General features: G+C 42.4%; 1 protein-coding gene and 1 long non-coding RNA gene across 15 annotated transcripts in view; one reads left to right on the top strand and one right to left on the bottom strand.

Moving 5' to 3' along the window:
* The window catches only part of LOC127529178 (uncharacterized), a 412,696-nt gene extending 394,486 nt beyond the window's left edge, over positions 1–18,210 (top strand). The window contains exon 2 of the long non-coding RNA XR_007935860.1: positions 17,685–18,210. This is a non-coding gene — a long non-coding RNA (uncharacterized LOC127529178). The remainder of the gene's footprint in view (positions 1–17,684) is intronic.
* cdh31 (cadherin 31) overlaps positions 1–26,068 on the bottom strand; it is a 438,121-nt gene that overhangs the window by 367,444 nt on the left and 44,609 nt on the right. The gene's annotated exons all lie outside the window — the stretch shown is intronic.

The raw sequence follows: 26,068 nt of genomic DNA, 5'->3' as shown, positions 1-26,068 counted from the left end.
TGTCAAATCCAATCATTCATCTCTGGAGAGACCTGAAAACAGCTGTCCACCAACAGTCTCCATCCAAGGTGTCAGAGCCTGTGGATGAAGACTTCAGACAAGACAGCAGGTGTGGTCATATAGCAGCTTTATTTTTCATCGTCACAGTGAGCAGAGTTTCAGAAAAGCAGCAATCAATATTACTTGACAGCGTCAGGGCTCTTCTGAACCCCGTCTGTTGGGTGGGGCAAAGTTTTTATACCCCTAGAATGCGTGATTTAATATCATTATGAAATGCAACAGTCGACACTTTTATTGTACACAATCCTTGAGCCCCTTCAACGCCCCTTGTGCAACTTGATTTCTTGGCCCCTTTGTTATGGCGTTCAGATGTAAACTAAGGGAAAACATGATAAGGCAGTCTCATGTGTGGAATGCTTAGACCTTGAGTCCTTTGGATAAATATTTTTCTGTTTGCTCAGCAAAGCATGTTTTTAAAGCTTACTTCTGCTTAACTTCTTAGACAAGGATTAGTACAAGGGAACGAAGAGAACATTCATCTTTCACAAGCCCTAAGAGGATCTGCAGAGAAGAATGGCAGAAATCTCCAAATTCAGATGTGGGAAGCTTGTCAAGTTATACCCAGTAAGGCTTCAGGCTGTAATCACTGCCAAAGAGGTTTCAACAAAGTACTATGTAATGTGTCTGGACGTTTGTGTCAATATGAGATTTCAGTTTTTTATTTTTAATAAATTTGCAAAAATTTGTAAAATCTTGTTTTCGCTTAGTCATTGTTTGGTACTGAATGTTGATTGAAGAGAGAAAAATGAATTTAAATGATATTAGTGTAAGGCTGCAACATAACAAAATATGTAAACTTTGTTAGGGTTTGTATACTTTCTGCATGCTCTCTATAAATATTGTAAACATACAGAAATGATCATTTTAACTTACAGTATTATGTGCACGTATTATTATAATTATGTTTATTTAGTGAGACATTCTGTTTGTTTTCTTCATTTTTCTTTACAGCTTAAAGATGAATGTAAATGAAGGATTAAAATTAGACATCATTGTATGTGTTTCTAGATATTTACATAATGTTTCTCTATTTAAATGCTTCTGTTGAGAATAATGATTATATCTTTGCTAATGTTTGATTATCAGCTTATTTTTTCCAATAAACTGTCTTCTTTTTCTTTACTGGAAGTGGCTGTGAAACTGTAATATTCAACAAAATACAAAAGTGTATAATTTATATTCCAATTATATATATATATATATATATATATATATATATATATATATATATATATATATATATATATATAGGGTGGCGCTGCTGCCTCGCAGTTGGGAGACCTGGGGACCTGGGTTCGCTTCCCGGGTCCTCCCTGCATGGAGTTTGCATGTTCTCCCTGTGTCTGCATGGGTTTCCTCCGGGCGCTCCAGTTTTCTCCCACAGTCCAAAGACATGCAGGTTAGGTGGATTGGTGATTCTAAATTGGCCCTGGTGTGTGCTTGGTGTGTGGGCGTGTTTGTGTGTGTCCTGCAGTGGGCTGGCACCCTGCCTGGGATTAGTTCCTGCCTTGTGCCCTGTGTTGGCTGGGATTGGCTCCAGCAGACCCCCATAACCTTGTGTTCGGATTCAGCAGGTTGGAAAATGGATGGATGGATATATATATATATATATGAGATATATTTTTTACCATAAACCATTACTTTTTGAAAATATGTTTCCCAATATTTCTCTTTATGCATATAAGCCTTTAGCTTACAATTTATTTATGTACAAATGTATGATTCATTTTTATTTTAGGGTTTATTTTTGGCTAAGACTAAGTATAACCAGGGTGGAAATTGATATGTAGATCGATACATTAAAATTTGAAATACAAGACTACAAAGGATTACTTTGAACTGCAACGGCTATATCAATGTGGAATAGCAGTCTTTTTGTTGTGAGGGATGTCAGATTTGCCGATCACAGTTGCTGCACCTTGTCAAAGTATGTGACAGATAATCTCAGCCCATGTCACATTTACCAACCAAGTGCTGATCTTCCAGCACAGTCTAGCTTGTCCCTTTTTCTGAGAGCCAATAGCATGTTGTCAAATGGAGCCAGCACTGTACAAAGGGTTAACAACTGCAGAGAGTTCAGCTGCACTCTCTGCCCTTTTGTTTCTATTTTGTTTCAGTACATAAAATACAAGACACCACAGAGAGGAGCTTCTCTTCTATTTGTGAGGTTCAAAACACGCATGCTCATTATACCTCATCACTACATTCTGTGAACTGAATTCCAGCTGAACACGCATTGGATCTGAACTCTTTCACATAAAGAGCCCATGGCTCAGACCAAAGAGAAAATCAATCATGTTAGATTTTATCCTTGCCAGTTGGTCTTGCTTGTTGGATTAGTCAAATTAGATGATCAGCTTCATAGGAGCGCACCGTTGACTGCCTCTGACTAGTTAAGACTATGTAAACAAAGGCTGTGACTGAAAATCACTGGAAAAGTTGTCTAATATGACATATGCTTAAGATGCATAGCCCAATTGTGACCAATTTGAAATTCATTGTGAGGGCAATTGAAGAAGCAGATATCACGATAACTGTACCCCACAAAACCATCACACAAAACAGTGCAGTACCTTGTGTTTAATTAAAAAAACATGGCAATATCTAAAGCTTTAGATTATTTACATAATTTGGATTTTAGCTTACTCTAACGAAATTTCTTTTCAATATCTATGGATGTAAATTTTGACTATCAGTTTTTCTGTACCTACTTTGTCTCATATAGGATTTGAGGAACTTAAACCCAATCCAAGCAACACTGGACACATTTTAAGAATCAGTGGTGTGTGAAGTGCCTGTCCATCTCAAAGGACATCGAGACACTGGCCTACACTCGCACATGGCAGGCCAGCTATGAGGAGAGAGCAAGAGTAACTGGAGAAAACCCACATGGACACAGCAAGAACATCAAAACTCCACAGAGGTGGTGAGCCAGTCCCCAGATTTATGAGATGGTAATAATTTAAAGTAAAAATCACAGCATATTATGTCTTGTTACTTTTGTTTAGTGATTTCTTTTTACATGAATAACTGTAAATCAAAGTCACCAGTAAGTTCCCACTTTCACATTGACATATAGCTGAATTAAATTTAATTTTGTTTTTTGTGCTTTTCTGTTCATCAATCCCATGCGGTCCGTATCTTATCACAATATTTTTTTTTGGGCGTGATGGTTTCTAAACCTGTTGACAGCTGATGATCTCCGTGCGTTTTTTCCAGTGTATAAAAGTATGAACATTTGGTGATGGATCCAATGTCCTGGGTTTGAATCCCATGCCTGTGTTTGCATTTTCTCCCCATGTCTGTTCTTTCTTCTTCTCTGAAGATGTGTGGTTATTTGATGATTTGAAATTGCCCAAGTGTGAGAGTAGGAAGGTATATGTGAGTGCTTAGCAATGGACTGGCACCTTGTCAAGGGCAAATTTCTGCCTTACTGGTGATGTAGTCAATTTCAGCTCCAGTCCACCATGCCCCTGAATTAGATTAAGCAGGCTTGAAAAACTTATCATTATAATTAAGTACACTGTTATTAAATTGTATTATTGGTAGATTGAGCTGATTTTAGGCTTTTTTTACATTTGTTTCTTTTAATGGAGACACTACAATAGTACTATTACTTTTTTTTCAAAATATCATACAATTTTGATTTTTATTTTCACTTGCTCGAAGAGCACCCTCAGTATAATAATTCATAATACACTTGCATACTGATCCCATTAGCCTATTGGACCAACACTGTGGATACAGTGAGCATCAAAGTTTTTCTCTTTAAAGCTATTTTAAGGAACAAAGAAGAAACAGGAGTCTGACCAGCAGTCCTTAGATAAAATCAACCTGCACCTGACAAAAAATACATCAAAAACCATAGCACAGGTGGCAGGCAAAGAATCAGACTCATTTCCAGACCATGCTTCTGCGCTATCGGAAACTTGTCTGATTCCACTGCCCTGTGCCAACTTTTTTATTCATAGCCTCAACCAACTTGGCCAGAAGGGGCTTGCAGAGCAGGTAAAAATAGTAATGGAGCCACTATTTTTGTTGCCCTTGACTCTGTAAATGGATCGACTGCATGCCTATCCTCCTCTGGCCAGGTTGTATTTATAGAGAGCACAGAATTTTGTGGAGTCACAACAGTTATTGTTAGGCACAGCATGTCAGGTGCTGCAACGTCATGAAGAGCAACTTATGAGCTGAAGATTTCATAAAAAGTTACTCATCACCCTGAGAGATCTTAAAAACCTGGACTGTTAACAACTGTTTGCAAGTGTTTGGCCAATGGGATTACAAAGTATGAAAGTGAGGTTTTCTAACAAAAACAGCCTAATAGGAAGATCAGCTAGAAAACTGCAGCTGTAGCTCACTTACGTATTCAGCTCAAGTGGTAGCGCAGGCAGATGTGCTGTTTGGTGATACATTTTACAAACGCAGATTGGCTTATCTCAGAGTAAAATGTAAGATCACACTGTGCAGACTCAACACCTGCAAGGCAGGAGAATGTGTGCAGGACCTCTACTTAAACAGACATTAGAGTTCAAATCGAGCGCCTGCCCACTGTTGCTAAAATGTTTTCAGATGTTTTTCATGCCATGTGTTGCCAGTAATGTATTTTGATTAAATGAACATTAAAGCATACAATACACTGCAACCAAAACTCTTCTTGTACACCTACTGATATTTTTGAAGCAGCTTTATCAAATATACAGTGCCAAGAAAATATCACCACCCCTTTCAAGATTTCGCATTTTATTACATATTATACAACATTGAATCACAGTTCAGTTAATTTGGCAGTTTTGATATTGATCAACAGAAAAATGTCAAAGTGAAAATAGATCTCTGCAAAATGTTCTAAATTAATTACAAATATAATACAAAATAAAATGACTGCATAAGTATTCAGGTCAGTATTTAGTAGATGCACCTATTGCAGCATGGAGTCTGAGTGCTCCAGTCAGCTTTACACATCTGGACATGGCCATTTTCCCTGTTCTTCTTTGCAAAACTGTTCAAGCTCTGTCACGTTTTATAGGGATTGTGAGTGACCAGCCCCTTTCAAGATATTCCACAAATTCTCTGTTAGAATATGATCTGGACTCTGACTCGTTCACTCCAGGACATTCACATTGGGGTTTTTAAGCTATTCGTGTGCACCTTTGGCTTTTCCATTGCATTCAATGTCTTATTGGAAAACTCTGGACATATTTATAGCTATACCATACTCTTTGCCTTTATTAATGACTTCAATGGATATTCAGTGACTTGGATATTTTCTTGTCTCCATCCAGTGACTTTCAGTCACAGGTTCCTTGGAGTGTTCTTTTGTCTTCATTGTGTAGGTTAGACCGCTATATTGAATCACCACAAGTTGGACCTTCCAGATCTGTTGCATTTATACTACACTCAATTGAAAGCTCAGCTAGGTTATTGCCATTTAGGTAAGTATTGTGGCCTCCAAAACCAGTTGACTGCACCAGTGATGATTTAGATGTGTCATATTAAAGAGAGTGAATATTCATGCATTCAATCATTTTGTGTTTTAAATGTGGTGGAGTGGTTTGCATGATCAATGATCCCCTGAGCATTGCCGTCGGGAGTTGTGTACTCCTCGTAGGGCCACCCATGGCAGCAAGGTCACAGGTAAGGTTCTGATTAAGACTTATTCAACCACTCTTCCACTCAAGGGTCTATCCATACTGGTGCACATTCATGCTATCAATTGATGCCCTGCACACTCCTTGCCATGTGGATCCCTGACTGGAAGCGAAGCAATGTTTGAGACTTTTGTACCCTCACTGCCACTGACATCAACAACTCCTTTGCACAGGCTCTTACTTCCATCCATCCATGGCGATGATGTTTATATTTCTAATTAAGACCACTGTTCAGAGATCTGTTTTCAGGTTGACATTAAAGAGTCTTTCCCTGTTGATCAATGTCAAGAAAGAGAAATAAATCACTGTGATTCAATGCTGTATAACAGTGTGAAATCTTCAAAGGGGGTGAAATCTTTTTATAGGCACTGTAGGCTCATGGACAGCCAGAGCCTATTCAAGGACTTCAACTTAGTCTTTGATTGGCTGGAACCTATCCTGGCAGCAATGGGCACAAGACGGGCCAACTCTGGATATGATGCTTGTTCGTCATAGGGCCCACCAAAGCTGGATCAATAAAAATGGTGAATCTGCCTGAAGTTTATGTCTTTGAGATGTGAGAATATATTATACTAAAAAATGTTCACTACAGTTTCAGTACCATTCTTCTCTTTGTTTGTTTAACAAAGTTTATGATGTGAGAGATTGAGGCATACTAATTGCAGGCTTTCCGTTGAAAAAAGTACCCAGAAATTGGATAATCGAGAAAGGTGATTTAAACTGTACTTTATCAAATACTAGTGAAGCACTTCGAACTAAGGTCCTAAAATAAAATGATACAATAAGGCTAGATATATAACAACAGTGCACTCTCCACGTGTTGTTTTCAAATGTATGAGCTTACACTTGATTATGAATTCTGAACACGTGTGTCTCATGTCCTAGGAGGATTATCAATATTTGTGCGTGTGGGAACTGTGCTTTAATTACAAAAATTTTTTCTTCCAACCAGTAAAGTGCCCGCCAGGTTGCTGCTACCTAAAATTTTTTGACATTCCAAAACATATCAGGTTATAAGGTTTTGATTAAGAAAAAGATCAAGGTTCAGAAGACAGACAGACAAAAATTAGCATTTTATACATATAGCTCACTATTATGCAATATAAAGTGCTTTCTAGCAGCCTAGCATTGAATGAATTCTGTATATACTAATTTGTTAAATCTCTTTTTAAAAGGTGGTGTTGCTCTTACATTATATGAAGGGTTGGCACTGTGACCTAGCATCCTGCAGCCACATCCCATTCCTGGTCACTGTCTTCATTTGTTATTCTCCCGCATCTTTAAAGCTGTGCAGGTTGGGTTCATTGGTGTCTCTGAATAGGCCCAGTCTAGTTGTAAGTGTGGGGGCATTCAGGTGTGCCCTGAGATACACTGATGTCTTGTCCAAAGCTCCTTCCTACCCATTGCTGTCAGGATAGCCTGCAGCCTGCTGCATCTCGAAATTGGACTAAATTAATTTGAAAATGTTGTTATGTTGTAATGTGAAGGGTGGAGTGGCGGTTAACACTGCTGTTACACAGATCCAACATATGGATTCCATCCAATGCCTGCCTTGTTGCCTGTCGAGAGTTCACATGTTCTCACTTTATCTGCATGGGGCTTTCTTCCACAGGCCCAAAGACATGCAGGTTAGGTTAATGGGTGATTCTTGATTGACCCCATTTGTGGTGACTGCGCGAGTGGACCTTTTACTGGACTGGTCCACTTTAGTCATCCTGCCTATTATTCAGGGCTCTCAACTCTCTTCTACCACCATCTTACTTCATGGCCGAGATGGTTTATTTTTAATAATGTGCCATGTTAAAATAAGGAGTTTAGTCTGATGGACAAAAAGCTCTATTTCTGTCTCTTCCAGTCTTCCATGTACTTTTAGGCTAACTGTACCAGAAATACCATCTTCTTTCTTTTTTAACAGTGGCTTTCTATCCATAAAGCTGCGATTGATGAAGTAGTCACTGTCTGCACAGTCGCTCAAATCCGAGCCACTGTAGTTTGTAACTCCTTCAGAGTTCTCATTGGTCTCTCAAGTAGACAAGCAACATATTTAAACAGTGTGGGACACGACCCGGACACAGACAGGTAGACATCATTTTAAACACCACACACGTTTATTTACACAATACTATTTACAAGTGACACAGCACACAACTCAGTATTTTCCCAAAGTCTATGCCTCACCGCGATGCCTCACTTCAGGTCCGCCTCCTCTCCTCTCCTCTCCTCCCGACTCCAGCCCTCGAATGGAGGGAGGCGGCCCCTTTTATATCCACCCGGATGTGCTCCAGGTGCCTCCCAATGAGCTACTGCCAGCACTCCCAGGTGTGGTGGAAGTGCCGGCTGTGCACCCGGAAGCACTCTGTGTCCCTGGTCTTCTTCCCCCCAGCACTTCTGGGTGTGGCGGAAGTGCTGAGGTCCAGGGCTCCTCAGGCATCAAGGCGCCCCCTGGTTGAGCTTCAATGCTCCTTTCCCGTGGTCGCCATAGCCACCAGGGCAGCTGCCCCCTCGTGGCCTGGAGGAGGTGGAATCCCTCCTCTGGTCTTTCCGGGCATCACGGTTGGGTACCACCCCCAGCCGCTCGCCGCAGTGCCCCATCACCAGCTGAGACCCATAGGGGCCAGTGGCCCATCCCGTGAGGGCAGCTCTCCCACGAAGCGGGTCCTACTGCAGGTCCAGTGTCCGGTCCTGCAACACAAAAGGCAGAAACAGGGGTGGAGACACTGCCTGGACACCACCACCTGGCGTCCTTCCATGCCACGCACAGGCAGTGCTCCCCCCTCCGACCGGCAACCCCTCCACGGGTTCCGTGCCCCCCTAGTTTGGGACATCAGATGGGACCGCTCGCACCCCCACCACCTCAGCCGACTTTGGAGTTTCCCTCTGCCTCCGCAGAAGGCGGCCCTTCTCTGTACATAAGCAGCCTGCCTCACGTCCTCCCTTATCGGAGGAACTGGCGCTCTTCCTTTGGTTCCTCCTCTTTCTCTGGAACGCTGTGATGGTTTGGGTCTCCCTATGGGAGAGGTACAGACCCTATCCCGTCTGCGTCCCTGTAGAGCGATGTGAGACCGACGCTGGCTCAGGACATAGGGCACTAGGACCTGCTGCGACACTCATCAGCCGGCATCCTGCCTGCCCTCTTGCTCTCGCCCCACTCACCACGCGATCGACTTTCATCGTCATGTCCACTATCGGAGACCCCCCTACTTGAATTCGCTTACTTTCGTCACGGTTCTTTTCGGTGGGGCCTCCCTTTTCCTTTACGGTGCCGATATTACTTAGCCACACTGCCACATCACTCCGGCTGAAGACTCCAGCATCGTGCCGATCCGCCCACTGTCGCAGCGTCATCACGGACGCGACCGCCTTCATCTCCAGTTCCTTCAATCCTCTACGGAGCATGCGTATTATCTGCAAAAGCGACTCTGCAGGCTGAAGGCACTCCTCCAGCTCGCGCAGAGCCGCGAGCAAGCACAGTCCATCAGCCGGCGGTGGACTTAGCTTTTGCTCAGCCACACCTGAGCTCTTGCCTTCTTCCTCTCGACTCCAGCCCTCAAATTGAGGGAGGCCACCCGGACATGCTCCAGGTGCCTCCCAATGAGCTACTGCCGGCACTCCCTGGTGTGGCAGAAGTGCCGGCTGTGCACCCGGAAGCACTCTGGGTGTCGCTGGTCTTCTTCCCCTCAGCACTTCCAGGTGTGGCGGAAGTGCTGAGGGCCAGGGCTACTCAGGCATCGAGGCGCCCCCTGGCGGTGACCACGGGCCCCTATAGGGTTGAGCTTCCATGCTCCTTTCCCGTGGTTCCCATAGCCACCAGGGCGGTCGCCCCCTCATGGTCTGGAGGAGGCAGAATCCCTCCTCTGGTCCTTCCAGGCGTCCCGGCTGGGTACCACCCCCAGCTGCTCGCCACAACAGACATAAAGATAAAAAGGAAGACTGAGTAATTCATTCAACTTTGGGGCCACACAATATTGTGAAATCTGAATTATCAACCTATGCAAAACAAATGTTAGAAATAAACAGAGCATTTAGATCAACTTATTCAACTTTTTTAAAGTAGAAAATGAAGGCTTTCATTGCCTGAATTTGTACTTAACACTTAATCCCAAATACGTTACCAAAATACTAATTTCTGTGCTTTCCTTTATATTATAACAAAACATGATATCCTCAACCCAATTTAACACAGTTCAATGTTAAAAGTCAAAATTTTGTAATTTAAGTCAAATTAGACTGTTCTGGTTTTCAGCTATAATTGTGCTAGGAAACTATTGTTGTGGTGGTTTGGACACCTGCATGTGCATTGTTATTGTCTATGGTGTATTTATTTGTCATTTAAAGAAGAATGTTTTTCTATTAAGCAATGTGTACCTGCAGTGATTATCGATGTACTCTTTGAGCCCCATGGACACTGGCCAGTTGCCTTGATGGATGCTGTCTTTGTGGAGTTAGATGGATAGATAGATAGATGAATGACAATACAGCACATGTGTGCATAAATGTGATTTTCCAGTATTGTGCCCAGTGTAGGTGGGGTATGCTTCAGCTTCTTTATCCTCTGTTCAGACATGTCAAAGTTGGATTGGCTGTAGTGTTCCAAATTTCATGTATTTGCAGCAGCTCAATCTGGCCTTACATTTCTGAGGGGTGTTGAATCTGACTCTAATGAACTGTATAGTGTCATGTAAGTGAAGACACAATTTGACACAATTAAAATGTTTCATTCAGCTTTCCTAGCGATATTCAGATCTAACAGGCCAGAGGTGTGGAATAAGAATGTACACTTTGTGGAGACTGGCTCGGACACAGACAGGCAGACACGCTCATGTCACCCAACACACGTTTATTTACACTATTATTTACAATTACTGTGCCACAAACCCCAATCTTCCCCAAAGTCCAGGCCAACCACTCTGCCTCTTCGGACCGCCTCCTTCTCTCTTTCTATCACCTTGTCCTGCTTCCACCCGACTCCAGCCTCGAATGAAGGGAGGCGGCCCCTTTTATCTGTACCTGGATGTGTTCCAGGTGTACACCAGCAATCCCGCGGACATACCCCAGTGTGGCGGAAATGATGGCTGTCCTCCCGGAAGCACTCCTGGTGTTCCCTCTCTTCTTCCCCCCAGCACTTCCTGGTGTGGCTGAAGTACTGGGGTCCAGGGTCCTTCAGGCAGGGGGACACCCCCTGGCGGTGACTACGGGCCCCTACAGGGTTGGGCTTCCAAGCCCTGTACCCATGGCCTCCAATACAACCAGGGCGGACGCCCCCTCGTGGTCTGGAGGAGGAATGAGCCCTCCTCCTGTCTTCCTGGGCGTCCCAGCCGGACATGAGCCCTGTCCGGGTGCCACAACTTGAATAAAGTGACTGCCAACTGCACAATGAACTGCTTGCTGCTAAAAGTCATTTGACCAGAACCAGGCCTTTAAAACCTTTGCAAATGCAGAAGAACAAAATAAGACATTTTAAAAATCACTGATATTTCATACATGCCTATATTCCAAGGAGTCTGGAAGCTTAGAAATAAATTAATATGAATGGAATAATACATTCTGATCATTCATTCATTCATTGTCTTAAAGAACAGCAAGAAGGCTTAAGCACAGAGGTCTGCCTGAATTGAGCAAAGCCTCAGCTGTCACTGTGATGCTTGTGCTGAATGACTGGAAACTATGGCGTTGCGAAGGCTCTTTGCCTTGTCGCTCCCCCCCCAATGCCCACACATCGACAGTAGCCCGAGAGATGGCGCGGAGCCCTTACTCCATACAGCTGGCCAAGCTCCACCTGCCAATAAACAAGATATATTTAATAAGAATTTTCCATGCCCCATTACAAATGAGAAACATTGCGGTTTTATTTAGACTCATAAAATTCTCTTCTCCATTCACTGCAGCTGCTTTGTGAAGTAATATTAATTAGCTGAAGAAAAATGATATACATAATGTTTTGTTGCACACACTCCTGTAAACAGGGAAAAGAAGAGCTGTGGGACTTGGGCCACACTCCCCACTACATCCCTTTTATACAGTGTGTAACACGTGCACAAGGCTCCAAATGAATTAATTAAATACAGTACAAGCGATTGAACCAGATGTTCTGCAGTGAAGCTGCTCAAACACATATCACATTTGAGTAATAAATCAATGTGGATGTAGCACTGCCTTTACAGTTGGCTTATCCAAAATGGAAAAAAAAATAAAATCAGTACCGGGCACTGATTCTTATATATATTGTGGCAGATGACCAGGGACCTTGCCCAGGATGCCTGGGTCACGGAAGGACCAGGAAAGGGGCAATATCTCCCCTGGGCGCAAGAGGGCAGCCCCCCTGATTTCCATCAAAGCCATGGATACGGAGCTGGGAAGCTCAAACTGTGGGGGTCCATGGCCCAACCAAGGGGCTGCCTGGATGGTTCCTGAGCCCTGGAGGACAGCACTTCTGCCACACCAGGAAGTGCTGCCAGAAGACCATCATCGAGCACCTGGAGCACATTCGGGGCATGACAAAAGGGGCCACCTCACTCCCTTCGAGGAGCCGGAGTCAGGAGGAGGAAGACAGAGCTTGCGAGAGAGGAGTGGAGGTAGCCGAAGAGAGAAAGGACTGAGGAATAGTGTGTGTGTGGGTGGAACCAAACTGTAAATATTATAGCAAATAAACGCTTGTGTTTGGACATTATGTCGTGTCTGTCTGTGGCCGGGCTAGCTGTTACTATTATATATACTATTATATATATAGTCACACACGAGCGCATGGAGAGCAGCTTAAGGACCCGACACGCATTTGCCAGGGGACAAAGGTGGGGTACTAACCTCTCTCTCTCTCTCTTCCCATAGAAAGGACGAAACATCGCCGCCATAATCCATCCCGTACAAACAGAACATTGACACTTCTGGGTTCCTGTCTCTCCTCCGGTCCCCCATTGATGACGTCCACTATCCGCCCACCATTGCGCCTTCCCAGCATTCCACGTCCCTAATTTCCGGTCCACCTCCTTAAAATGTCCGTCCACCCATTCAAGTTTTGTGTGATGTTTTCTTTTGGAAAAAGTTTGACCGTGCTTTTTTTGTTACAGTATACGGGGCCAAAAACCCCAAACCTTGACGCTATGTATTTGTTATTATTATTACAGTGGCGTAGCCAGCAGGATCTAAAGACCCGAAAAAGATGACTGAAGGGCAGGATCTGAATGCAGTCCTTAACACCATGGCTAACCTGCTTCAGGTGGACCACGCGGCCACGAAGGCGGAGCTCACTGACAGGTGGCTGGCGGCAGCAGAGATGGCTAGACCGAGGGACAGGGTGCTTACCCCGCCAAGCTGTTTCAAGTGTGGCGAGGTGGGGCATATTGTCAACTCCTGTCCCCTCAACCAGGAACCAATGGACTGCAGCTGGATCAAGGGTGAGAGGTACTGTGCCCTGTCTAATCCTCTGGTGGTCCGAAATATGGGAGTGGTATTGGTAAATGGGTACTCGGTGGTGGCTTTATTCGATTCCTGGAGTAACATTACTATTGTTGCTCACCATTATGTTTTACCGCGAGAGTGGCAAGCTCAAAACACGAAAATCACTTGTGTACATGGGGTGACCAAGTTATACAGATCCACTAAATGCTTCATAACCTGGGAAGGGGAACCTAGAGAAATGTTCATTGCTGTGTTACCCAAGCCCCCCTTCCCGGTTATACTGGGACAAGACTGTCAGAGAGTAACTGCGGTAGAACTATTACCACTCCGAAGTCCAGACGGGGTCTGATTATGCCGTGTGCTGCGGAAACTAGTGATGACGCGGATGAGACGGGGAAGCCCTTTACGGCTACAGACCGCAACCCGGAAGTACCACTGGAGGAGGTTCCAGGTCGAGACAAGGCTATCCCCGATCCGCTCGCCGGTGTGGAGTATCAGTTTCGGTCCACACCGGCATCCTTTAAAAGAGAACAGTAGAACGATGATTCCCTGAAGTTTGCCCGGAATGCTATCGTGTCTGCGAATGACATATCATTAGCTGATTCCACTCCACCAGGACCCTACTTTGTATTGGATAATAAATTGTTGTATCGAGTTGCAGAACATGAAGGTGAGGTGTGGAAGTTGTTGTTAGTCCCATGGACCTACCGGCGGCAAGTGTGTGAACTAGCCCATGCCCACCTCTTAGGCTCCCACCTCGGGGGCCAAAAAAACACTGGAGAGGGTGAAACTCTGGTTTTATTGGCCTGGGATCAATGAGGAGGTCCGACATTTCTGTCAGTCTTGCCCAGTCTGTCAGCTACGTCAGATTCCCCTGAGGGACCGCGCTCCTCTCGTCCCGATTCCCCTTATTGACGTACCCTTTGAAAGGATTGGTGTCGATCTAGTAGGACCCCTGGAGCCTTCGACGCGAGGCCATAAATATATTTTGGTGATGGTCGATTATGCAACTCAATATCCCGAAGCAGTTCCCCTGCGAGCTGCCAATTCAAAAAATATCGCACGGGAACTGGTAGATCTTTTTTCCCCACAGAGTGGGCATACCCAAAGAAGTCCTTACGGACCAGGGTACACCCTTTACTTGGGATACGTTCAGGGAAGTAGCCAAGTTACTCTGCATTAAGCATCTCAGGATGTCAGTATACCACCCCCAGACAGATGGCTTGGTGGAACATTTTAACCAGACCCTGAAACAGATGCTCTGCAAGGTAGTCAATGCGGATGGTAGGAACTGGGACTAACTTTTACCACTGGTGCTTTTCACTTACCGGGAGGTGCCACAAGCCTCCACGGGGGTTTCCCCTTTTGAGCTCCTGTACGGACACCAGACCTGGGGCATATTAGATATGTTAAAAGAAGGTTGGGAAGGGGAGGCACCTCCCTCCACCAACATCCTGGAACATATTGCGCAGTTACGCGATAGATTAGAAAAAATCCGACCTGCTTTACTATTCATACAGTAAACGCACTATAATGGTTTGTTCTTTTTGAAAGTGAAAAAAAGAAAGAATATTTTAATGCGTAATCACTCCTGTCAAACAAGAAGGCCACAGGTGACCATAAGAAGACAAGAACACATCAAAAACTAACAAAATATTTGTGGGTTATTCAATTTCAAATCAACCAATTTTCCAGAAATCCCATGCACTTCATTCTCAATAAATTCTGAAAAAAAATCAGGTGTACTTATGTTATCCAGGAGACACCCTGCAAAATTATTTTAAGATCAATACTTTCCAAGACACAGCTAATTTTGTGAGGGGAGAGGGGTGTCAAATTTGACACGGCTTTATTTTTTCATCAATTTCACAATACCATATCTCAAGAACTAAACCATCTAGCAGGCTCAAATTTTGCTTGCTGGCACCTTTAGACGTATAGTAGGTAACAAAGTTGAAATGTTTGGTCCAGATGACACCACTTGGTAAGAGCAGTCCTTCAAAAATTTAAAGAAAATATTTTGCATCTTTGGATTTGACATGTTCAGGCTTTCAGAAAACATACTTCTAACTGATACAGCCTGCTGAAATTTCTTCCATGTTTTGATACCTACACAGGGCTTTTCAAAAGGTTATAAACAAACAAGAAACTGTATCAGGGTTTGACCAGTAGACCTCTCAAATGTGAAAAAATCATTTTGGCTCCAATTTTCAGACCAATTTAATGCACTGTGGGAATGTGCAAAGATTTTTTAAATTATTTTTCCTGTATCCTACATGGTCCCTTTCTCAAAAAATAAGTCTTACTTTTCTTATGTGAATTTTTCATTTTTATTTTCCATTCTAAACATGGGTTAAATTCACCATTTGTCAGCAATGATTATCATGAAGTTCTTCATCACTAACTTGGGTGTAGTATTAATAGAAAAAAATAAATCACCAAAGGCACATTAAGCATAACACATGAACAACAGCTGCTTAATTTATCATTAAATAAAACACTAGTTATAATCAAATGTTAACATCTTGGTATTGCAGCAGCAGGAATGTGACCCATTTCATTTGTTTCAATCAAAGTATTGAGTGGAGGGTATCTTTGTTTTTGAGATCAAGATGGTACTGCGTCTCCCAAACCCCAGTGACTGCTGTAGGTGCACTAAGCAGTGCAATGACAAACTGTAATGGCACCCAACAAATAACATCTCTAGGCGGTCAATGTAAAGACTAGTTACTCTTTTGGCCACGGAGAATCACATTCTCTGTTCATAACATGAGATAGGACATTGTCAATTGATATGGAAAAAGAGTTTGACATTTTTAATAACTTACTGTTTGAAAACTCAATTACCATTACTGACACATGGCGCATTCAGCCTATGTTTAGAATGGAAAAGTAACATGAAAGATTTGCATGAGAAAAATAAGGTTTGTGTTTTGAGGAATAAGGGACAATATAGAATAGATGAAAAACATTAAAAAAATTATCTGCACATCCTCACATGCCATTAGGGTGCACTGAAAATGAAATCCAGAATGATTTTTTGGATTTTAGAGGTCTTCTGTTCAAACCCTGATACAGTTACTTTGTCGTTTATTGTTTTTTAAGAAAGCCTATATAGTTTTTTAAATAAGAGGGAAAAAATCTAAAGTCTGTGTTGGTTACAAATATGTGTTTCTGAGGCCTAAACATAGCTAAGCCAAAAACTCAAATTAAATTTTGGTCAATTTCGAGGGGCTGCTTTGACCATGCAGGGTCATCTGGACCAAATGTTTTAATTTTGTCACATGCTATACCATTTAATGTGCCAGCATGCAATGTCTGAGACTGTTCAGAAGTTTAGTTCTGGAGTCCGGATAAAATCGACAGCCTTCTCCCCGTTAAACTGGCTGTATCTTGGAAAGTATTGATCTTACATCAAAAAAGTTTTACAGGGTGTCTCCTGATTACATGGTTACACCTGGTAATTTTTTCAGACTTTTTTGAGTCTGAAGTGCAGGGGCATTGGTTGATTTGACATGGAATGCCCCTTGTTTGCGGTACAGTGGCGCAGTGGTAGCGCTGCTGCCTCGCAGTTAGGAGACCCGGGTTCGCTTCCCAGGTCCTCCCTGCGTGGAGTTTGCATGTTCTCCCCGTGTCTGCGTGGGTTTCCTCCTGGTACTCCGGTTTCCTCCCACTGTCCAAAGACATGCAGGTTAGGTGGATTGGCAATTCTAAATTGTCCTTAGTGTGTGCTTGGTGTGTGGGTGTGTTTGTGTGTGTCCTGCGGTGGGTTGGCACCCTGCCCGGGATTGGTTCCTGCCTTGTGCCCTGTGTTGGCTGGGATTGGCTCCAGCAGGCCCCCGTGACCCTGTGTTCGGATTCAGCGGGTTGGATAATGGATGGAAAATGGATGGATGGATGCCCCTTGTTTTATTGATTACCTTTCAGTACAGTAGAAAACAACCTCCAGCTGAATTATATCAGAACATGGACAAAGAGATAATGGTGTTGACAGAAGGTTCTTTCTCACTGCCTGATTATTTCCATTCACATATTAGCAGGACTCACACATTTTATAAAAAAACATGAAGTCTTGCATTTTTGTTAAACAATTTCGGGAGATTAAAAGCTTTCTGTCTGAATGCCTATTTTCAAACATTCATGCTCTTCATTTGATTTTTTGACAGAGGTGTTCTGTAAAATGAATGATACATTGTGCCCACTTTTGATCAGTTGGCCAGATATCTTTTATGTATATTGTAGTGCACAACACTGTTACATGAAACCCTTATAATAGTTTCATTGACTGTCTTTAGCTTCTTGACTGCTCACAACATTGTAAGCTCATTTATGACAAAAACAGAAACAAAGATCCAGTCTGCAAAAATGCAGCAGTAGAAAATTCAATTATTTTGATGTTTAATTATATTTGTTTGACCAGTCAATGATAATTCCTCAACATAAAAAATCCAATAAAAGTAATGTTATAGTGGCACGTAGACATTAATTGTGGCCTTTTTGTTTGAATTTCTATTCATGCCCTTTGGAGGTTTTCCTCTGGGCACTTCATTTTCTTTCCCACAATCTAATGACACACAGGTTAGTTTGACTGGTGGCTTTGACAAGGTGCGAGTGAATTTGGATCATGTGTAAGAAAGAGAATGTGTTCCATGATGGACTAGTACCCTGCCCAGAAAGGACTTCTGCCTTGCTACCAAGATAGGCTCCAACCCCTGTGACCCCCAAGTTGGATTAAACCACTGGGAAATGGAATATGGGCTTCTGTTGTAGAAACTTTTACAAAAGAAAATTAGGAAATAGAAAAAGCTCTTGTTAGTCCTCTTCCACTTTGTCGCTTGAGCAGAAAGGTTTACAGTGAACATCCAGATCTTAAGTACAGACACTCAAACAGAGGCATTATTATAAACAGATTGTTTAAATGCGGTTTCATTTGACAAAACTCAGCACAGCAAGAGAGTAGCAGAAGTACCATATAAATGATTGTTGCTGTGAGTGCTCCATTGTTGGGAATAACATCTGAATTTTATGATAACGACAGATCTTTAAGGCTTTGCCTTTGCTTCAATTCTTCCTTATTTTTTATTTAGAATAGTAAATAAGATTTTTTTTAAAAATCAGCTCCTCTTACTAAATAAGTCATTTGATTCTAACTTTTATGCTTTCTTTCTATTATATCAAATTTAGAATAAGGTGCTGTTTAGTATATAGTCAGATATGTGGGCTCTGGGATTCTGAAATGGATAAGAAGGTTATAAAATAGATGAATAAATAGCTGTCTTTGAGGAATTTGTTCTTTCTTCCTGTGCCTGTGTGGACCTTGAATTCCTTCTAAATACCAATATGTCCATGTTAAATAAATTTACTTTTTAAAATAGTTTTAGCCGAGCAGATGTCAGGTATGTACTGCTTGGAGGATATAGAAATAGAAACCTAAACTAATTTTAAAAATGAATAGATGTAATATATTATATTACAAACATTTTATACATCAATTGTCTCAATGTTAGGGTCATGATAAGCAGTGGGTATGTGTGCAGAGCAGAAACCAAGACAGGCTAGAGCAGAAGTTGATCAAAGTGTATTTATTGTATGGCAAAGTGATTAGTTCTGTTGCTTAACATCTCCAGTGATCAAAGCTCAGTTCCAGACCTGGGGGGTATTTTTCGTACGTGGATTAGTCGTTTAGCTGGATGTAATTGTGGACGATTTGACCTGATCCTGGATCTGTCGGTTTTTCGAAACTCTTGCAGGAAGTGTTGTCATAGCAACACATCCTAATCCTCAAACCTGCTCGGAGCAGGTTTGTTCTACGTAAACAAGGATTAGTTTACACACGTGATCAGTGACGGTGCGTGGAAGTCATCCAGTCATGGCTTTGCCATTCATGAATGAGCGACCAATTGATATCGGTGCGCAAATTATAAGAAGAGAATTTCATATAGAGAGGGTTTTGTGTGATCGGCAAGATCCTTTATTGCTCCCGGAGGAAATTCTTTTCGAAAGATACCGCTTTAGCCGAGGGGGAATATTGTACCTCAAAGATTTATTAGCACCTTATATTTGAAGTCAAACTCGGCGAGGTCGGGCTCTCACAACCACACAGACAGCATGCATTGCTTTGAGGTTTTTTTACAAGCGTCACTTTTTTATATACTGTAGGCGATGCGGAATATCTAACTAAAAGTGCAGTTTGCCAGGCAATTCGTAAAGTCTGTTTGGCTCTGAAATATTTCCTTCGGGTTTTCATAGTGTTTCCTGGACACCTGCGTGTGCAGACAATAAAAGAGGCATTTCATGCCATTGCAGGTAGGTAATACACAGGCTAAAACACCCACAGTTCCATGAAGAATCTCAATCAGCCTAACATTCTCATTACCAGGATTTCCAAATGTGATTGGGGCACATGGGACTGATCAGAGTGGAGTTTGATCAAACATTATTTGGAAAATGTACCTCTCCTCCTGATGAATAATCAGACACAGTGTCTTCATCAAATATTTGACCTTCGTCAATATCTCCTTGGTCAGACACAGGTTCAAGGGATATGACATTCCCTGCAACTGACCCAACAAAAAAGAGGGCTATATGGAACATAACTATGGCACACATGGAGGACAAATATATGCAATGACCATCCTTTACCTGAAATGAAGTGACCACTGCATCCTGCCACTGGTTCTGAGGAGGAGCTTCCCCCTGGAATGCCATCAGAAACAGGGCGATGGGCATTTTGCTGGAGAGCCAACTCTTCTGCAGGGATTAGGTCTGGACCGCGTGGACCTCCACCTGTTTTTTGCTTGTCTGCCTCCTTATTAGCTTTAAAATTAATGTTTTTTATATTATATATGATTCTTTATGTCAACAATTCTTTAAATTGTTATATACCAATATTTACCAGTTTGAAGTATATTCTTGTACTTCGCTTTAACCTGTTCCCATGTTCTCCTTGTGCTCACGTTTGATCTGGAATTATGACATATTAAATAATAATTAATCTGACACATAGGAAATGAAACGCTGCATTCAGTAAGTACAATGCACAGTACTTAGCGTTTAATTCGTCGACCACTTTTTGCCAGCCGACTTTTCTGGTCTGGGCTGCTTTTGCAGTGTTACCCCTTGTGCATATTAAATCTTGAAATTCTTCATGTCTTTCGAATAAAAGGTCTTGCGCCGCGTGTGTGAAAAAAATGCGGCCGTTCTTTCGTCATTTTGTTACAGCCTATCAAAGACTTGCTGATCATGTTTTCTAGACTCGATATATATGGGCTTTTCACTCAGCGCGAGCACGCGCATTCATCTCGTATGATTAGATCCAGCTAGACTAATCTACTACACCGCTGCGTTTGAAAAACTGACCTATCCCGGATGAGTGTCACCGGCATTAACTTATCCAAGATGAAGCACCTGATCTCGGATGATTTAAGCGACGTACGAAAAATACCCCCCTGGTCACTCAATGTGTAGTGTTTGCAGATGTTTCCAGGTGCTTCAGCTTTATTCTACATTATAAAAACATGCATGTTTAGGTTAGTTTAGTGACAATATGAGCGGAGTTTGGGAGTGGGCATGTGTGTGCTCTGTGATGCACCATTGGCCCATCCAGTGTTGATTTCTGCCTTCCCAGATGCTAGTTGACTATGTAATGAGTAAACTGAGTTAGACAAAATACACTCAGATATGGATACATACAGTACATATCATATATATGTGTGTTTTACAATATATGGTACAATAGCACCTGTTGTATAATAATCATTAAATATTTGAATTTGCCCACACATCTGATTTTAGAATCCCAATGTAAATTTGCCTTTAACAAAAACAAAATCACAAAAGTTAGTGCTTAAAGTATATTCATTGGTCAGGCTGTGCAAAACTGTTTAATAAGGATACATTTGGTTTAATTTCTGTGGCGCAACACACACTGAGGAAACTCTCTGTAGTGCAAAGTAAATCAATGTTGTTTCCAAACCCATTGTGAGTAGCTTCAGTCATAGATCGCTCATTAACATAGGCATTTGTAAACAGTACTACACAAATTTTGGGAAATTGACGTTCATGTTTAAGTACTTGATATTGCCATCCTTTGTGTCATGTTCTTGAGTTGTTCTGCATCTTCATTTTTATGTAGCTTTTTCTAAATGTTCAATTTTCACCACTGAAGATGAGCTGGAGGTGGTATCGGTATTTTTCCTTTTCAGGAAATGTCTGGAAACTGTGCATGGAAAATCCATTGATTAAAATCTAGAATGTCAAGTTTTCCCTTAAACAACAAGCCTGCTATAGCTATCCATCCATCCATCCAGTTTCCAACCCGCTGAATCCGAACACAGGGTCACGGGGGTCTGCTGGAGCCAATCCCAGCCAACACAGGGCACAAGGCAGGAACCAATCCCAGGCAGGGTGCCAACCCACCGCAGGACACACACAAACACACCCACACACACTAGGGTCAATGTAGAATCGCCAATCCACCTAACCTGCATGTCTTTGGATTGTGGGAGGAAACCGGAACGCCCGAAGGAAACCCACACAGACACGGGGAGAACATGCAAACTCCACGCAGGGAGGACCCGGGAAGTGAACCCAGGTCCCCAGATCTCCCAACTGCGAGGCAGCAGCGCTACCCACTGCGCCACCGTGCCGCCCCTGCTATAGCTAGTAAATTACAATTCCTCTAGAAATTAATGTTTGCTTCAGAATTAAAATAAAATCTGCATCTGCACACAAAGAAACACTTTTAACATGCGCTAGGAATGCAAGTCTAGTGAAAACAAATATATTCCTTTAAAATGCTCACCAATTTCCTTCAACATTCTTCTCATCAGATTGCTGTCCTTTTCAAAAGCTGATTGGATTCTTGTTCTCGGTAAGCTGATGCCATCCAGCCGACCCAAGAGTGCATGAAGAAGGGGCATTTCATGACAAAGCTCAACTCCCTAGGACATGGGGTGTGCAGTGACAGAATCAGGACAGTGGACAGCAGCTGGCCTCTTCATGCTTCGAGAGCAAAGACATCCTTGAGAAGGTCTTTGCACAAGTCTTACATTGATACTTCTTCACATCAAAGTGAGTTTACAAATCTGCCCGCAGGTTGAACGGATCTGCGAATGCCCCACTGTAGTGTTGGACCAGAAAAGGGCTTCTCTCCTAAAATGGCAACGGGAGAATTAAGCCTCTTTTTAAACAATACAATTGTGAGTTTGGTTTCTAAACATGTATAATTGATATTCTATCCTTTTTAGCCAGTTAAAGAAATAAAGTGAATCGACTTATATAAGATTGACTACTTTAGTCAGACTGGTATCCCATCAGGAATTGACTCCTTCTTTATTGGGTTAAGCTCCAACCCCTACTTCCTGACTTGGATTAAGTACGTTTGATAAATGAGTGGATGGATAACTACATTTATCAGTCCATACCTGCCATGCCCACCTAGTATGAGCTCAGGACACAAGGAAACAAATAGAATCACAAGATTCTTTAACAACATTTCTAATTACAGTATTAGAAATGTATTACCATCCTCTTCAGAGTTTCGGTATAAATGTTTGAATGTGCCATTGTAGACATTGGTGTTAAAAGTCACCATTCATTGCCAGCTTTGCAATGTTTATCATTGAACATGAAAACAATTCAATTTCTCATTAATGTGTGGCATTCATTTTGCTGCTCTATAAAATACACAGCTATATATTTTTCTTTGCTAGCTATTTTTGGCAGTTGCAGGTATTTTGAACCTAGTTCTGCAGGCTGGTCACATAGTAACACTCTATTGTTCAGAATTTAAAGCAGGGTCTGCATGCTCCAAGGTGGCAGAAATCAGCATGCCACTACTCTGTGTTAACATTTATTTTTTTAAAAGTATTCATTGTTTCCTGAATGTTTATTTTATTTACAAAAGTACTCTTCACTTGACATCATATTAAAATCTAAAACATGTCTGTAAAGGATACATTGCAGGTTATTATAATATAAGCTACAAAATCTTACCTGTGTGGGTGCCGATATGTCCTTGCAGTAACCAGGGTCGAGAGAAGGCCTTACCACAGAACATACACACACATGGCAGTGTGTGTGTGCAGACGTGCATTTTCATTGCGCCCAGGCCGACATACTCCTTGTCACAATACTTACAGTTGAAATACATGTGACAATGCCACTCACAATGTAGCTGTCGGTGTTTGGCCAGACCAGAAAACGTGTAATAAGCCTTATTCCCTTAAAGATAGGGTGAGAAGCTCAGTCATCCGGGAGGGGCTCAGAGTAGAGCCGCTGCTCCTCCACATCGAGAGGAGTCAGATGAGGTGGCTCAGGCATCTGATCAGGATGCCTCCTGGATGCCTCCCTGGAGAAGTGTTCCGGGCACGTCTAACTGGGAGGAGGCCTCGGGGAAGACCCAGGACACGCTGGAGGGACTATGCCACTCGGCTGGCCTGGGAACTCCTTGGGATTCTCCCAGAAGAGCTAGAAGAAGTGGCCAGGGAGAGGGAAGTCTGGGCATCTCTGCTCAAGCTGTTGCCCCCGCGACCCGACCTCAGATAAGCGGAAGAGGATGGATGGATGGATGGATGGATGGATGGATGGATGGCTGGCAGTCAAAGCATTGAAATTTGCCCTGGACACTGATGGGACACTGGGAGACTACAGTTCTCTTTAAACGGTTCTGTAGCACAGCTCATCCCACTTCTGCAGATTTGGAAAGGAGTACAGTTCAGATTGCTAAGAGTATCTTAGAGAGCAGCACTGCCTGCTTTAAAATGCTGCCAAGAGTCAGCAGGTTGATCAGCTCTAGCTGGGTCTGCATAATGGACCTGCATGTCACTTGTGATTTGAGCCTGCGGAGACACATGGGCGCCACGCCTGGGCATTCATGGATTCAATGCCAGCATTATTTGGTGGGAACTCAGCATATGAAATGTGAGTGATTAGAGAGCTTTCAAAGGTCTCTGGAAAAGTGTTTCTGGAAGAAAAAAATGCAAGGAAAATACTTGAAAGTTACACTACAATAAAGGGGGGGGGGGGGGGGGGGGGGGCTATATTACAGTGAAGCATGCAATTATTGGTGAATAAAACATCTGAATGTATCAGCAGGAGTGCCCTCAACCTTAACAAGCAGTTAAAGTCTTCACTTTTGGCCCTTGGTAATGATGTTTCTTGTACAACCAATTACAGCCCCAACCCTGATTTACATAACATTGTGTTCTCCCACCCACTTAATCCAATTCACAGTCACAAGGACTGGAGCTTTCTCTGCATCATCAGGTACTGCATCAACTGAATTGGGTGGCCCGGTCATTACAGGACCCACTCACATACACCCTCACCTTCTGTCAAATATTGAGCATAAGTTGCTAGTGCTCACATTCTTTTGTATACATTACTGAGACCACTGGTCAAGGGGGCATCCTTCAGTGCTGCTCATGGTGCAGCAGAGATGAAGCTGCCTTACTCCATACCTTATCCTGCCATGATTTTTCTCTGGTTGAGTTTTCTGTCTTTATATATATTGATATATATTGAGTGATTCCTTTCAGCTATTCAGGTCACAACGTAATTATTTATACCACAACAGGTACCCAAAGTTTGTAACATTAGGATTAATGTTTTGTGTAGAATAGTATACAAAGGTTTAACCTACATAAGAGCCTACTTGAGGACACAATACCACCCTCTCTCGTTGTTTTTTTTTTCAATTTCAATTTGGTTTATATATATAATATAGGCATGTCCACATACTACTTGCATTGTTTTATGTATTTACCTACGTGATACAAACAGAAATCCTGGAAGTATCAATTTATCTCTGATAATTAGCATGGAAGAAACCATATATATTTAGTTATGTTATTTTTGGTCAGATAGGTTTTGCCTTCCAGGATATTTACGAAAAAAGCACCTTATTTCTACATCCTTAGATTAGATAAACATTATAAATCACTTGGGGTAATTCAGAATATATATAATTAAAAAGCATTTCATGAATGTAATGCATGTGTTTTCTTGCACAGATTAAGATGTGTGTTGACCACCTACTTAATAGTTCTGGACTTGTCACTGACTCCAATAGCGTCATCGTGCATTCACAGCATAACATTATTCCTGGTAAGGATAGAAGAGGGAGGGAGACTTATGAAACTGACTATTTATTCGAAATGGCAAAAAATACTTTGAGGGACATTGATTTAGCATAGGCAAAAAAACAAACGTCCAGCCTATTGCTTGATATGTACATTCAGTGTTGTGTATTGGGACTCTCTTGAGGGTGGAAAAAGATTTCATTTAGTAATAACGGAGCACTATTGTTATAACAGATGGGTAAAATTAGGCTTTTTTCATTTAAGAATTTTATGAAAATCAGAGAAACTGATCCAGGATCATGCCAAATCGTCAACAATTACATCCGGCTAAACGAGTAATCCACGTGCGAAAAATACCCCCTGGTCGAGCCCTGAGTTAACAACAACCGCCACCAGTACTGCTAGTCAACAGGGTGCTGGCGGAAATTGGGCTACTGTTGACCGAAGAAGATGGAGAAGGAGAAGAAGAGGGGGGAGACGTGTCCGGAGGCAGGAGAAGAGAGGAAGGTAAAGAGAGTGGAACTGAGGGTAGGAACTTTGAATGTTGGAAGTATGACTGGTAAGGGAGAGAGAGTTAGCAGATATGATGGAGAGAAGGAAGGTTTATATATTGTGTGTGCAAGAGACTAAATGGAAGGGGAGTAAGGTCACGTGGATCAAAGGTTGATTCAAATTGTTCTATCATGGTGTGGAATGGAGGAGAAATGGAGTAGGGGTTATTCTGAAGGAACAGTATGTGAAGAGTGTTTTGGAGGTGAAAAAAGTGTCAGACAGAATAATGATTATGAAGCTGGAAATTGGAGGTGCGATGATGAATGTTGTTAGTGCATATGCCCTGCAAGTTGGGTGTGCAATGGATGAGAAAGAAGATTTTTGGAG

Source organism: Erpetoichthys calabaricus, chromosome 9 (genome assembly GCF_900747795.2).
Source record: "Erpetoichthys calabaricus chromosome 9, fErpCal1.3, whole genome shotgun sequence".
Lineage (NCBI taxonomy): Eukaryota > Metazoa > Chordata > Cladistia > Polypteriformes > Polypteridae > Erpetoichthys > Erpetoichthys calabaricus.
Note: the sequence above shows the minus strand (reverse complement) of the source record. Positions and strands in the feature narration are given on the sequence as shown.